Below are 15,630 nucleotides of genomic sequence, written 5' to 3' on the forward strand. Positions count from 1 at the left end.
TAATCCCCTCGTGCAGGCAGCAATTGCCGCTGTCAGTGCACTAAGGTGTCTGATGGGTGCGACAAGGCTACGGTGCAGAAGACATCTACCACAACTCCCTCCACAAAGAAAGTCATGGCCGCTGAGGCGGGTGTGCTGCTATCCCTGGGTTCGTCCCCTTTGATCCAGGGGGTAGATCCGGGAGCGGGTCGGTCGGTCGCTCTAGGTGGCATGGGCCAAGCTTCGCCGAGGAATAAAGAGGCCAGTGTCGACATGGTTGTTCTTGACCTTGGGCTGTAGGCTTCAGTTGTTGAGGCGACAAAGGCGAATGACCAGGCTACAGATGGGGCTAGCAGTGGATCGAAGATCGCCTCTGAGGCTGCTGAGGACGATAGTTTCCCGCTGTACCCCACAGGTTTTGGCCCGATCCCGATGTTCACTATGCAGGAGAAAGCTTGGACTGTGGAAGGGCTCTTCAACCGCATGGTGATTAGAGAGAGTGATACGTCTCCAACGTATCTATAATTTTTTATTGTTCCATGCTATTATATTACCTGTTTTGGATGTTTATGGGCTTTATTCTACACATTTATATCATTTTTGGGACTAACCTACTAACCGGAGGCCCAGCCCGTATTGTTGTTTTTTTGCCTATTTTAGTATTTCGAAGAAAAGGAATATCAAACAGAGTCCAAACAGAATGAAACCTTTGGGAGCGTTAATTTTGGAACAAATCTGATCCGGAGAGCCTGGAGTGCGAGTCAAGAAAGCTCCGAGGGCCCCATGAGATAGGAGGGCGCCCCCCTGTAGGGCGCGCCCCTGCCTTGTGGGCCCCTCGGGCGTCCACCGACGTACTTCTTCCTCCTATATATATCCACGGACCCCGAAAACATCTAGGAGCACCACGAAACACAATTTCCACCGCCGTAACCTTCTATATCCTCAAGATCCCATCTTGGAGCCTTCGCCGGCACTCTGCCGGAGGGGGAATCGATCACGGAGGGCTTCTACATCAACACCATAGCCTCTCCGATGAGTTGTCAGTAGTTTACCACAGACCTACGGGTCCATAGTTATTAGCTAGATGGCTTCTTCTCTCTTTTTGGATCTCAATACAATGTTCTCCCCCTCTCTTGTGGAGATCTATTCGATGTAATCTCTTTTTGTGGTGTGTTTGTTGAGATCCGATAAATTGTGGGTTTATGTTCAAGTTTATCTATGAATAATATTGGAATCTTCTCTGAATTCTTTTATGTATGATTGAGTTATCTTTGCAAGTCTCTTCGAATTATCAGTTTGGTTTGGCCTACTAGATTGATCTTTCTTGCCATGGGAGAAGTGTTTTAGCTTTGGGTTCAATCTTGCGGTGATCTTACCCAGTGACAGAAAGGGTTGCAAGACACGTATTGTATTGTTGCCATCGAGGATAACAAGATGGGGTTTATATCATATTGCATATGTTTATCCCTCTACATCATGTCATCTTGCTTAAGGCGTTACTCTGTTTTTATGAACTTAATACTCTAGATGCAGGCAGGAGTCGGTCGATGTGTGGAGTAATAGTAGTAGATGCAGGCAGGAGTCGGTCTACTTGTTACGGACATGATGCCTATATACATGATCATGCCTAGATAACGTCATAATTATTCGCTTTTCTATCAATTGCTCGACAGTAATTTGTTAACCCACCGTAATACTTATGCTCTCGAGAGAAGCCTCTAGTGAAACCTATGGCCCCCGGGTCTATCTTTTATCATATTTGCTTTCAATCTACTTTTATTTGCATCTTTACTTTTCTGCGTCTATATTATAAAATACCAAAAATATTATTATCTCTCTATCAGATCTCACTTTCGTAAGTGACCGTGAAGGGATTGACAACCCCTTTATTGCGTTGGTTGCGAGTTCTCAGTTTGTTTGTGTAGGTGTGTGGGACTTTTGAGGAGCCTCCTACTGGATTGATACCTTGGTTCTCAACACTGAGGGAAATACTTACGCTACACTTTGCTGCATCACCCTCTCCTCTTCGGGGAAAACCAACGCTAGCTCAAGACGTAGCAGAGAGCAGGGCAAGCAAGAACATGATCGGGCAGAAGGGCTCGGTTCTGGGGAAAAAGGAGGCCGCGAGAAGGATATGGCTGTTGCATCTTAGGCAACTGGGCAAGAGGGAGGACCTGACAAAATCAAGAAGGTTTGTGTTGCTGGTTTTGTGCAGGAGGGCAAGGGGGACAGCAAGGAAGCAACCGGGCCAGGGGCTCCCGGTGAACTGGTGGGTGCCGAGGAGGGCGCCTGCCAGGAGCCATGACGATCTTGAGCTGGAACTGTCGAGGCCTCGGGCAACCTCGAACAGTTCAAGAACTCGTGTGCCTTGTGCACACGTACAAGCCCAAGCTCGTCTTCCTGGCTGAAACTCGCCAGAATAATAAGTACGTCTCAAATCTAAAGTGGAGGCTAGGCCTCCGTCATTGTATCATGCAACCCGGTACCGGAAAAGGTGTCGGCATTTCCCTCTTTTACGATGAGAGTGTGGAAATAAAAAATATTGGCATGGGGACGAGGTATATTGATGTGTTGGTTCGCTTGAACCCTAATGGCTTACAATGGAGAGGTACTTTTGTGTATGGTGAACCTAAAGCCCATGAGCGTCATCTTATGTGGGCACTCCTGAGACGTATAAGAGACACATGCACGCTCCCTTGGATCATGATGGGCGACTTCAACGAGATTTTGTGGTAGTCAGAGCACTTTTATTCCACCAAAAGATCTGAGAGGAATATGGAAATTTTTTGCAAGGCTTTATCGGACTGCAACCTCTTTGATTTAGGCTTCAAAGGACCAGGGTGGACCTATAATAATAAGCAACAAGGCAACAGTAATGTTCGAGCGAGATTGGACAGATGTGTAGCAGCTCTAGAGTGGTCGGATCATTTCAAGAGTGCTTCAGTGGAACATATATGCTCGTCAAGGTCCGATCATCTCCCAATTCTGCTTTGGTTTGGTACTAGGAAGGAGTGGAGACCAGTTGATCAGAAACGCGAAGGCACTTTCAGATATGAATAGATGTGGGAGAGGGTTGAATCACCCCAGCAGACTGTTACTGAAACTTGGCGCAACAATGGACCGACGGTGAATCTTCAGGTCCTGGGTGATAAGATCAAGAGTATGCAGAGGGGATTGCAAGATTGGGCCAAACGGGACTTTGGTTCAGTAGTTGGAAAAGCTGCGGGTATTAGGAAAAAGCTTAGTAGAATCTGGAGCCTTCCACCTACAGCTGCTCTAACGCAAGAGGCAGCGAATTTATCAAAGGAGTTAGATGACCTGCTGTTGAGGGAGGAAATAATGTGGAGACAGAGGTGAAGGGCAACCTACCTGCGTGAGGGTGATAGAAACAACAAGTGGTTTCAGTGTAAAGCCACTTGGCGGCAAAGGAAAAATGCTATCCAGAAACTGAAGGACAAAAATGGGAACTGGGTCGAGGACACTCAAGGGCTACATGAAATAACAAGCTCGTTCTTCAAGGGCTTATATGAGAGAGAGGAAGACATAGACCCTTCGGATATTCTGGAGCTAGTGTTTGAGCGAGTAAATGAGGATATGGACAGATCCCTAACTAAAACATTCTCAAATGAGGAAATTGGCAACACACTTTTCCAAATTGGCCCCCTAAAAGCCCCCGGCCCAGATGGCTTTCCGGCTTGTTTCTTTCAAAGAAACTGGAGTGATCTCAAGGAGGATGTTGTGAGAAGCGTGCAGAACTACTTTGTGGATGGCGTCATGCCGGATGGCATAAATGACACAGTTATCGTTCTTATACCAAAAGGAAAGATCCCCGGTCTTTAAAGGATTATAGACCTATCAGTCTATGTAATGTCATCTATAAGGTGATATCTAAGTGCTTAGTGAACCGTCTCTGTCCTATCCTCGATGAGATTATTTCGGAAACACAAAGTGCATTTATCCCAGGCAGAATGATTACGGACAATGCAATCATTGCATTTGAATGTTTCCACAAGATTCAACATTGCAAAAAGAGTCTGGACAGCTACTGTGCATATAAGTTGTATCTGGCGAAAGCTTACGACAGAGTGGACTAGGGTTTCTTGGAGGGAGTCCTTTCAAAATTTGGCTTTTGTAGCAAATGAACCAATTGGGTGATGCCATGCATAAAGTCAGTGATATATTCGGTGAAGTGTAATGGGGAGCTGCTAGAGCCTTTTATTCCGTCACGAGGACTACGACAAGGGGATCCACTAAGCCCTTACCTCTTTCTCTTTGTTGCGAATGGGCTGGTGCATTTGTTGAAAAAGGAACTGGCGGAAAACAACCTTAACTCAATAAAGATTGCAAGGAATAGCCCAGGCATTTCAAACCTCTTTTTCGCAGATGATAGTCTGATTTTCTTCAAAGTAGTGCTTGAACAAGCTGAAACGATCAAAAGGGTGCTTGACACTTTCCAAAGGTGCACGGGACAGCTTCTAAGCTCTAGCAAGTGCTCCCTCCTTTTCAGTGAAGTTTGCCCTACGGATATAAGAGAGAAACTAAAAGTCACCCTTGGTGTGGTCTCGGTAGCTTTTGAGAGCAAATACCTAGGTCTGCCGACCCCCGAGGGTAGAATGAAAGATGAAAAGTTCCAACCTATCATGGAAAGATTCGTGAAGAGGTGCAATGAATGGTCTGAGAAGTACATGTCCTTTGCAGCAAAGGAGGTCCACGTCAAATCTGTTATACAAGCCCTTCCAACCTTCACCATGAGTGTCTTCATGCTGTCCATGTTGGGGAACGTTGCATAAAATAAAATTTTCCTACGTTCACCAAGATCCATCTATGAGTTCATCTAGCAACGAGAGAGAGAGAGAGATGCATCACATACCCTTGTAGATCGCGTGCGGAAGCGTTCAAGAGAACGGGGTTGAGGTAGTCGTTCTCCTTGTGATCCTATCACCGGAGATCCTAGCGCCGAATGGACGGCACCTCCGCATTCAACACATGTACGGTCAGCGTGACGTCTCCTCCGTCTTGATCCAGCAAGGGGGAAGGAGAGGTTGATGAAGATCCAGCAGCACGACGGCGTGGTGGTGGATGCAGCAGGGCTCCGGCAGGGCTTCGCCAAGCAACTACGGGAGGAGGAAGAGGTGTAGCAGGGGGAGGGAGGCGCCAAGACTCAGGGTGCGTCTGCCCTCCATCCCCCCTCCTTTATATAGGCCCCTTGGGGAGGGCGCCTGCCCTGGAGATGGGAATCTCCCAAGGGGGCGGCGGCCACGGGGGTGGAGTGCCCCCCAAGGCAAGTGGTGCGCCCCCCCACCCTAGGGTTTCCAACCCTAGCCGTAGGGGGGGCCAAGGGGGGCGCACCAGCCCACTAGGGGCTGGTTCCCCTCCCACTTCAGCCCACGGGGCCCTCCGGGATAGGTGGCCCCACCCGGTGGACCCCCGGGACCCTTCCGGTGGTCCCGGTACAATACCGGGTGACCCCGAAACTTTCCCGATGGCCAAAACAACACTTCCTATATATCATTCTTTACCTCCGGACCATTCTGGAACTCCTCGTGACGTCCGGGATCTCATCCGGGACTCCGAAGAACATTCGCTTTGCTGCATACTCATATTCATACAACCCTAGCGTCACCGAACCTTAAGTGTGTAGACCCTACGGGTTCGAGAGACATGCAGACATGACCGAGACGGATCTCCGGTCAATAACCAACAACGAGATCTGGATACCCATGTTGGCTCCCACATACTCCTCGATGATCTCATCGGATGAACCACGATGTCGAGGATTCAAGCAACCCCGTATACTATTCCCTTTGTCAGACGGTATGTTACTTGCCCGAGATTCGATCGTCGGTATCCCAATACCTCGTTCAATCTCGTTGCCGGCAAGTCACTTTACTCGTACCGTAATGCATGATCCCGTGACCAGACACTTGGTCACTTTGAGCTCATTATGATGATGCACTACCGAGTGGGCCCAGTGATACCTCTCCGTTATACGGAGTGACAAATCCCAGTCTCGATCCGTGTCAACCCAACAGATACTTTCGGAGATACCTGTAGTGCACCTTTATAGTCACCCAGTTACGTTGTGACGTTTGGTACACCCAAAGCACTCCTACGGTATCCGGGAGTTACACGATCTCATGGTCTAAGGAAGAGATACTTGACATAGGAAAAGCTCTAGCAAAACGAACTACACGATCTTGTGCTATGCTTAGGATTGGGTCTTGTCCATCACATCATTCTCCTAATGATGTGATCCCGTTATCAATGACATCCAATGTCCATAGTCAGGAAACCATGACTATCTGTTGATCAACGAGCTAGTCAACTAGAGGCTCACTAGGGACATGTTTTGGTCTAAGTATTCACACGTGTATTACGATTTCCGGATAATACAATTAAAGCATGAATAAAAGATAATTATCATGAACATAGAAATATAATAATAATCCTTTTATTATTGCCTCTAGGGCATATTTCCAACAGTCTCCCACTTGCACTAGAGTCAATAATCTAGTTACATTGTGATGAATCGAACACCCATAGAGTTCTGGTGTTGATCATGTTTTGCTCGTGGAAGAGGTTTAGTCAACGGATCTGCGACATTCAGATCCGTATGTACTTTGCAAACTTCTATGTCTCCATCTTGAACATTTTCACGGATGGAGTTGAAACGACGCTTGATGTGCCTGGTCTTCTTGTAAAACCTGGTCTCCTTGGCAAGGGCAATAGCTCCAGTGTTGTCACAGAAGAGAGTGATTGGCCCCGACGCATTGGGTATGACTCCTAGGTCGGTGATGAACTCCTTCATCCATATTGCTTCATGCGCTGCCTCCGAGGCTGCCATGTACTCCGCTTCACATGTAGATCCCGCCACGACGCTCTGCTTGCAACTGCACCAGCTTACTGCTCCACGATTCAACATATACACGTATCCGGTTTGTGACTTAGAGTCATCCAGATCTGTGTTGAAGCTAGCGTCGACGTAACCATTTACGACGAGCTCTTCGTCACCTCCATAAACGAGAAACATGTCCTTTGTCCTTTTCAGGTACTTCAGGATATTCTTGACTGTTGTCCAGTGTTCCTTGCCGGGATTACTTTGGTACCTTCCTACCAAACTTACGGCAAGGTTTACATCTGGTCTGGTACACATCATGGCATACATAATAGAACCTATGGCTGAGGCATAGGGGATGACACTCATCTCTTCTTTATCTTTTGCCGTGGTTGGGCATTGAGCCGAGCTCAATCTCACACCCTGCAATATAGGCAAGACCCCTTTCTTGGACTGATCCATTTTGAACTTATTCAAAATCTTATCAAGGTATGTGCTTTGTGAAAGACCTATGAGGTGTCTCGATCTATCCCTATAGATTTTGATGCCTAATATGTAAGCAGCTACTCCAAGGTCCTTCATTGAAAAACACTTATTCAAGTAGGCCTTAATGTTGTCCAAGAATTCTATATCATTTCCCATCAAAAATATGTCATCTACATATAATATGAGAAATGCTACAGAGCTCCCACTCACTTTCTTGTAAATGCAGGCTTCTCCATAAGTCTGCATAAACCCAAACGCTTTGATCATCTCATCAAAGCGAATGTTCCAACTCCGAGATGCTTGCACCAGCCCATAAATGGATCGCTAGAGCTTGCATACTTTGTTAGCATTCTTAGGATCGACAAAACCTTCCGGCTGCATCATATACAACTCTTCCTTAAGATAACCATTAAGGAATGCCGTTTTGACGTCCATCTGCCATATCTCATAATCATAGTATGCGGCAATTGCTAACATGATTCGGACGGACTTAAGCTTTTCTATGGGAGAGAAAGTCTCATCATAGTCAACCCCTTGAACTTGTCTATAACCCTTAGCAACAAGTCGAGCTTTATAGATGGTGACATTACCATCCGCGTCCGTCTTCTTCCTAAAAATCCATTTGTTTTCTATCGCTCGCCGATCATCGGGCAAGTCAGTCAAAGTCCATACTTTGTTTTCATACATGGATTCTATCTTGGACTGCATGGCTTCTAGCCCTTTGTTGGAATCTGGGCCCGCCATTGCTTCTTCATAGTTCGAAGGTTCACCGTTGTCTAGCAACATGATTTCCAGGACAGGGTTGCCATACCACTCTGGTGTGGAACGTGTCCTCGTGGACCTACGAAGTTCAGTAGCAACTTGATCTGAAGTACCTTGATCATCATCATTAATTTCCTCTCCAGTCGGTGTAGGCACCACAGGAACATTTTCCTGAGCTGCACTACTTTCCGGTACAAGAGGTAGTACTTCATCGAGTTCTATTTTCCTCCCACTTACTCCTTTCGAGAGAAACTCTTTTTCCAGAAAGGATCCGTTCTTGGCAACAAAGATCTTGCCTTCGGATCTAAGGTAGAAGGTATACCCAATGGTTTCCTTGGGGTATCCTATGAAGACGCATTTTTCCGACTTGGGTTCGAGCTTTTCAGGTTGAAGTTTCTTGACATAAGCATCGCATCCCCAAACTTTTAGAAATGACAGCTTAGGTTTCTTCCCAAACCATAATTCATACGGTGTCGTCTCAATGGATTTAGACGGTGCCCTATTTAAAGTGAATGTAGCTGTCTCTAGAGCATATCCCCAAAATGATAGCGGTAAATCGGTAAGAGACATCATAGATTGCACCATATCCTATAGAGTGCGATTACGACGTTCGGACACACCATTACGCTGAGGTGTTCCAGGCGGCGTGAGTTGTGAAACGATTCCACATTTTCTTAAGTGTGTACCAAATTCGTGACTTAAATATTCTCCTCCATGATTTGATCGTAAGAATTTTATCTTTCGTTCACGTTGATTCTCTACCTCATTCTGAAATTCCTTGAACTTTTCAAAGGTCTCAGACTTGTGTTTCAACAAGTAGACATACCCATATCTACTTAAGTCATCAGTGAGAGTGAGAACATAACGATATCCTCCGCGAGCCTCAACGCTCATTGGACCACACACATCAGTATGTATGATTTCCAATAAGTTGGTTGCTCGCTCCATTGTTCTGGAGAACGGAGTCTTGGTCATTTTTCCCATGAGGCATGGTTCGCATGTGTCAAATGATTCATAATCGAGAGACTCTAAAAGTCCATCGGCATGGAGCTTCTTCATGCGCTTGACACCAATGTGACCAAGGCGGCAGTGCCACAAGTATGTGGGACTATCGTTATCAACTTTACATCTTTTGGTATTCACACTATGAATATGTGTAACATTACGTTCGAGATTCCTTAAGAATAAACCATTGACCATCGGGGCATGACCATAAAACATATCTCTCATATAAATAGAACAACCATTATTCTCGGATTTAAATGAGTAGCCATCTCGTATTAAACGAGATCCAGATACAATGTTCATGCTCAAACTTGGCACTAAATAACAATTATTGAGGTTTAAAACTAATCCCGTAGGTAAATGTAGAGGTAGCATGACGACGGCGATCACATTGACCTTGGAACCATTCCCGACGCGCATCGTCACCTCGTCCTTCGCCAGTCTCCGCTTATTCCGCAGCTCCTGCTGTGAGTTACAAATATGAGCAACGGCACCGGTATCAAATACCCAGGAGTTACTATGAGTACTGGTAAGGTACACATCAATTACATGTATATCACATATACCTTTAGTGTTGCCGGCCTTCTTGTCCGCTAAGTATTTGGGGCAGTTCCGCTTCCAGTGACCCTTCCCTTTGCAATAAAAGCACTCAGTCTCAGGCTTGGCTCCATTCTTTGACTTCTTCCCGGCAACTGGCTTACCGGGCGCGGCAACATCTTTGCCGTCCTTCTTGAAGTTCTTCTTACCCTTGCCCTTCTTGAACTTAGTGGTCTTATTGACCATCAACACTTGATGTTCTTTCTTGATTTCAACCTCTGCTGACTTCAGCATTGAAAATACTTCAGGAATGGTCTTCACCATCCCCTACATATTGTAGTTCATCACAAATCTCTTGTAGCTCGGTGGGAGCGACTGAAGGATTCTGTCAATGACCGCCTCGTCTGGGAGGTTAATGTCCAGCTGGGACAGGCGGTTGTGCAACCCAGACATTTTGAGTATGTGCTCACTGACAGAACTATTTTCTTCCATTTTACAACTATAGAACTTGTCGGAGACTTCATATCTCTCGACCCGGGCATGAGCTTGAAAAACCATTTTCAGCTCCTCGAACATCTCATATGCTTCGTGTTGCTCAAAACGCTTTTGGATCCCCGGTTCTAAGATGTAAAGCATGCCACACTGAACGAGGGACTAATCATCAGCACGTGACTGCCAAGCGTTCATAATGTCTTGGTTCTCTGGGATGGGTGCTTCACCTAGCGGTCCTTCTAGGACATATGCTTTCTTGGCTGCTGTGAGGATGATCCTCAGGTTCCGGACCCAGTCCGAATAGTTGCTGCCATCATCTTTCAGCTTGGTTTTCTCTAGGAACGCGTTGAAGTTCATGTTGACATGAGCGTTGGCCATTTGATCTACAAGACATATTTTGCAAAGATTTTAGACTAAGTTCATGATAATTAAGTTCATCTAATCAAATTATTTAATGAACTCCCACTCAGATTTGACATCCCTCTAATCATCTAAGTGTTACACGATCCGAGTCGACTAGGCCGTGTTCGATCATCACATGAGACGGACTAGTCATCATCGGTGAACATCTCCATGTTGATCGTATCTTCCATACGACTCATGTTCGACCTTTTGGTCTCTTGTGTTCCGAGGCCATGTGTGTACATGCTAGGCTCGTCAAGTTAACCCTAAGTGTTTTGCATGTGTAAAACTGTCTTACACCCGTTGTATGCGAACGTAAGGATCTATCACACCCGATCATCACGTGGTGCTTCGAAACGACGAACTTTAGCAACGGTGCACAGTTAGGGGGAACACTTTCTTGAAATTATTATAAGGGATCATCTTATTTACTACCGCCGTTCTAAGTAAACAAGATGCATAAAACATAATAAACATCACATGCAATTATGTAAAGTAGTGACATGATATGGCCAATATCCTATAGCTCCTTCGATCTCCATATTCGGGGCTCCATGATCATCTTCGTCACTGGCATGACACCATGATCTCCATCATCATGATCTCCATCATCGTGCCTCCATGAAGTTGCTTGCCAACTATTACTTCTACTACTATAGCTAACGGTTTAGCAATAAAGTAAAGTAATTACATGGTGTTAAATCATTGACACGCAGGTCATACAATAATTAAGACAACTCCTATGGCTCCTGCCGGTTGTCATACTCATCGACATGCAAGTCGTGATTCCTATTACAAGAACATGATCTCATACATCACAATATATCATTCATCATTCATCACAACTTCTAGCCATATCACATCACATGACAATTGCTGCAAAAACAAGTTAGACGTCCTCTAATTGTTGTTGCATCTTTTACGTGGCTGCAATTGGGTTCTAGCAAGAACGTTTTCTTACCTATGAATAACCACAACGTGATTTTGTCAACTTCTATTTACCCTTCATAAGGACCCTTTTCATCGAATCCGCTCCAACTAAAGTAGGAGAGACAGACACCCGCTAGCCACCTTATGCAACTAGTGCATGTCAGTCGGTGGAACCTGTCTCACGTAAGTGTACGTGTAAGGTCGGTCCGGGCCGCTTCATCCCACAATACCGCTGAAGCAAGAAAAGACTAGTAGTGGCAAGCAAGTTGACAAGATCTACGCCCACAACAGATTTGTGTTCTACTCGTGCAATAGAGAACTACGCATAGACCTAGCTCTGATACCACTGTTGGGGAACATTGCATAAAATAAAATTTTCCGACGTTCACCAAGATCCATCTATGAGTTCATCTAGAAACGAGAGAGAGATACATCTACATACCCTTGTAGATCGCGTGCGAAAGCGTTCGAGAGAACGGGGTTGATATAGTCGTTCTCGTCGTGATCCTATCACCGGAGATCCTAGCGCCGAACGGACGGCACCTCCGCGTTCAACACACGTACGGTCAGCGTGACGTCTCCTCCGTCTTGATCTAGCAAGGGGGAAGGAGAGGTTGATGAAGATCCAGCAGCACGACGGCGTGGTGGTGGATGCAGCAGGGCTCCGGCAGGGCTTCGCCAAGCAACTAAGGGAGGAGGAAGCGGTGTAGCAGGGGTAGGGAGGCGCCAAGACTCAGGGTGCGGCTGCCCTCCCTCCCTCCTCCTTTATATAGGCCACTTGGGGGGGCGCTGGCCCTGGAGATGGGAATCTCCCAAGGGGGCGGCGGCCAGGGGGTGGAGTGCCCCCCAAGGCAAGTGGTGCGCCCCCACCCTAGGGTTTCCAACCCTAGGCGTAGGGGGGCCAAGGGGGGGCGCACCACCCACTAGGGGCTGGTTCCCCTCCCACTTCAGCCCACGGGGCCCTCCGGGATAGGTGGCCCACCCGGTGGACCCCGGGACCCTTCCGGTGGTCCCGGTACAATACCGGGTGACCCCGAAACTTTCCCGATGGCCGAAACAGCACTTCCTATATATCATTCTTTACCTCCGGACCATTCCGGAACTCCTCGTGATGTCCAGGATCTCATCTGGGACTTCGTACAACATTCGGTTTGCTGCATACTCATATTCATACAGCCCTAGCATCACTGAACCTTAAGTGTGTAGACCCTACGGGTTTGCGAGACATGCAGACATGACCGAGACGGCTCTCCGGTCAATAACCAACGGCGGGATCTGGATACCCATGTTGGCTCCCACATACTCCTCGATGATCTCATCGGATGAACCACGATGTCGAGGATTCAAGCAACCCCGTATACTATTCCCTTTGTCAGACGGTATGTTACTTGCCCGAGATTCGATCGTCGGTATCCCAATACCTCGTTCAATCTCGTTGCCGGCAAGTCACTTTACTCGTACCGTAATGCATGATCCCGTGACCAGACACTTGGTCACTTTGAGCTCATTATGATGATGCACTACCGACTGGGCCCAGTGATACCTCTCCGTTATACGGAGTGACAAATCCCAGTCTCGATCCGTGTCAACCCAATAGACACTTTCGGAGATACCTGTAGTGCACCTTTATAGTCACCCAGTTACGTTGTGACGTTTGGTACACCCAAAGCACTCCTACGGTATCCGGGAGTTACACGATCTCATGGTCTAAGGAAGAGATACTTGACATAGGAAAAGCTCTAGCAAAACGAACTACACGATCTTGTGCTATGCTTAGGATTGGGTCTTGTCCATCACATCATTCTCCTAATGATGTGATCCCGTTATCAATGACATCCAATGTCCGTATTCAGGAAACCATGACTATCTGTTGATCAACGAGCTAGTCAACTAGAGGCTCACTAGGGACATGTTTTGGTCTAAGTATTCACACGTGTATTACGATTTCCGGATAATACAATTAAAGCATGAATAAAAGACAATTATCATGAACATATAAATATAATAATAATCCTTTTATTATTGCCTCTAGGGCATATTTCCAACAGTCCAAGGGTTTCTGTGAAAAATATGAGAAAATGATCTGAAAGTTCTGGTGGGGTGAGGAAGAGGGGCAGAGGAAGGTGCACTGGATGTCCTGGGATCGGATGACAAGAACAAAGAGAGCGGGAGGTATAGGCCTTAGAGATATGCACTTATTTAACCAAGCGCTTCTCGCAAAACAGGGATGGAGGCTTATTCAAAACCTAAACAGCTTATGTGCGAGAGTGCTGAAATCTAAGTACTATTCTAATGGTAACCTCCTGGACACGGTGTTCGCAAAGGATGCCTCTCAGGTATGGAGAGCTATTGGATTTGGTCTTGAACTACTAAAAAAGGGGCTGATCTGGCGTGTTGGGGATGGCAAAAGCATCCATATCCAAAGAGACCAATGGATCCCAAGGCGTGATGGTCTTGTGACAGCTGCTTTCATAAGAAGATGCCGTATCAGATGGGTTAACCAGCTCATGATGCCAGACAAAAAAGAGTGGAAGGAAGCTCTCATTAGGCAAATATTTCATCCTTTCGATGTTGATGAGATCTGCAAACTGGGTATCCCCTCTTCGGATGTGGGTGGCTGTATTGCGTGGCATTATGAGAAAAATGGTGTCTTCTCTGTCAGGAGTGCATACAAGCTTGCCGCCTTGCCCTCTACTCAGTTAACGTAAATCCCTTCCAACTCCACTAGGAACCCTAACGATCGGAATATTTGGGATCTCATTTGGAAGGCAAAGTACCCAGGAAGGTTCACATCTTTGCATCGAGGATTGCTACCAACACCCTGGCTACAAAGAAGAACAAATGGAAGCGTACCCTTGATATGGATGCCACTTGCAATATCTGTGGTAATGGAGTTGAAGATGAACACCATGCGGTTGTTATGTGCACCAAGAGTAAAGCTCTGCATGCTGCAATGAGAGAAGTTTGGTGTCTCCCAAGGGAGGACAAACTTTGGTATACAGGGGATGATTGGCTTCAACTGGCATTGGGGACGGAAAACGAGGAGATGCGCGCCAAACTTCTGCTCTTACTTTGGCGATGCTGGCATCTAAGAGAGGATTGCCTTCGGAATAACGGGAGAGAAACTATCACAAACTCTGTGATGTTTCTGAAGAAGTACGAGGAGGACTTGAGAAACGCTGCAATACCTGAGTATGGAGCGGAGGGTGTCAGCATCTCTAGACAGGGGAGTAGGAAAAGTGCGAATGGTCTCGCGCCCCTGGATGAAAAATGGACGCCGCCAGCTTGTGGTGTGGCCAAAATTAACACAGACGCTGCTTACCTAGCGGAAACTGGAGAAAGTGCGGCGGGTGTGGTGGCTCGCGATCACAGAGGTTTTGTCTTCCTCTCGGCCTGCAAGAAACTACCAGTTTGCAGTAGCGTAGAGGAGGCAGAGGCCTGCGCGGCTCTCATGGGCCTCCAGACTATGGCTAAGTACTATAATGGTGAGGTGATGCTTGAGTTGGACAACCAAAACATTATGACAGAGTTGGCCTCTAGGCACACTTCCAGATCCACCTGCTACGGGCTCATCATGGACATTAAACATGCTATGGCGGGGTTTGCTGCGTGTAGTGTGCGGTGTGTGAACCGGAAGAAGAATGCATTGGCGCACGACTTAGCTGCACTGAACAGGAGCAAAGGTGATCAACTGGTGATCGCGGATGTCCCTCCGAGTCTTTGATCTCTGATGCTTGATGACTGTATTGCTCTTTCTGAGTAGTTTTTTACTACTCTGATCTCAAAAAAAGTCCTCATCTAAAAGACAAAATGAAATCCTGTAATAATAACCCTGTGTTACCATGAAGTCTTCCCAAAACCCTTGGTCTGCTCGTTTCTCATTCCAACTCGAGCAGAACCAAGCAGGGTGACGATGCATTTGAGTTCATCAGCGGAAATTGCGGCGGCATGGAGCTGATCCTCCTGGAGCCTGGCACCTACCCTCCAGTGTATAGTATGTCCCATATCTGGCTGCTTCACTGGAGGCGTCTTTTACTCGCACATGATCAAGTCATGTTCTCCATGATTTTTGTGGGAGTATAAGTTTTTGCTGGGAAGGGTCTGCTTGTACCCGCATTACATCTCCTTGACGATGATTTTGGCTAAGTCAGTTAGATGTTTTATGTTTTCCGTTGTATAATAATTTGTCCACAATTCTCTGG

Source organism: Triticum dicoccoides, chromosome 7B (genome assembly GCF_002162155.2).
Source record: "Triticum dicoccoides isolate Atlit2015 ecotype Zavitan chromosome 7B, WEW_v2.0, whole genome shotgun sequence".
Classification (NCBI taxonomy): domain Eukaryota; kingdom Viridiplantae; phylum Streptophyta; class Magnoliopsida; order Poales; family Poaceae; genus Triticum; species Triticum dicoccoides.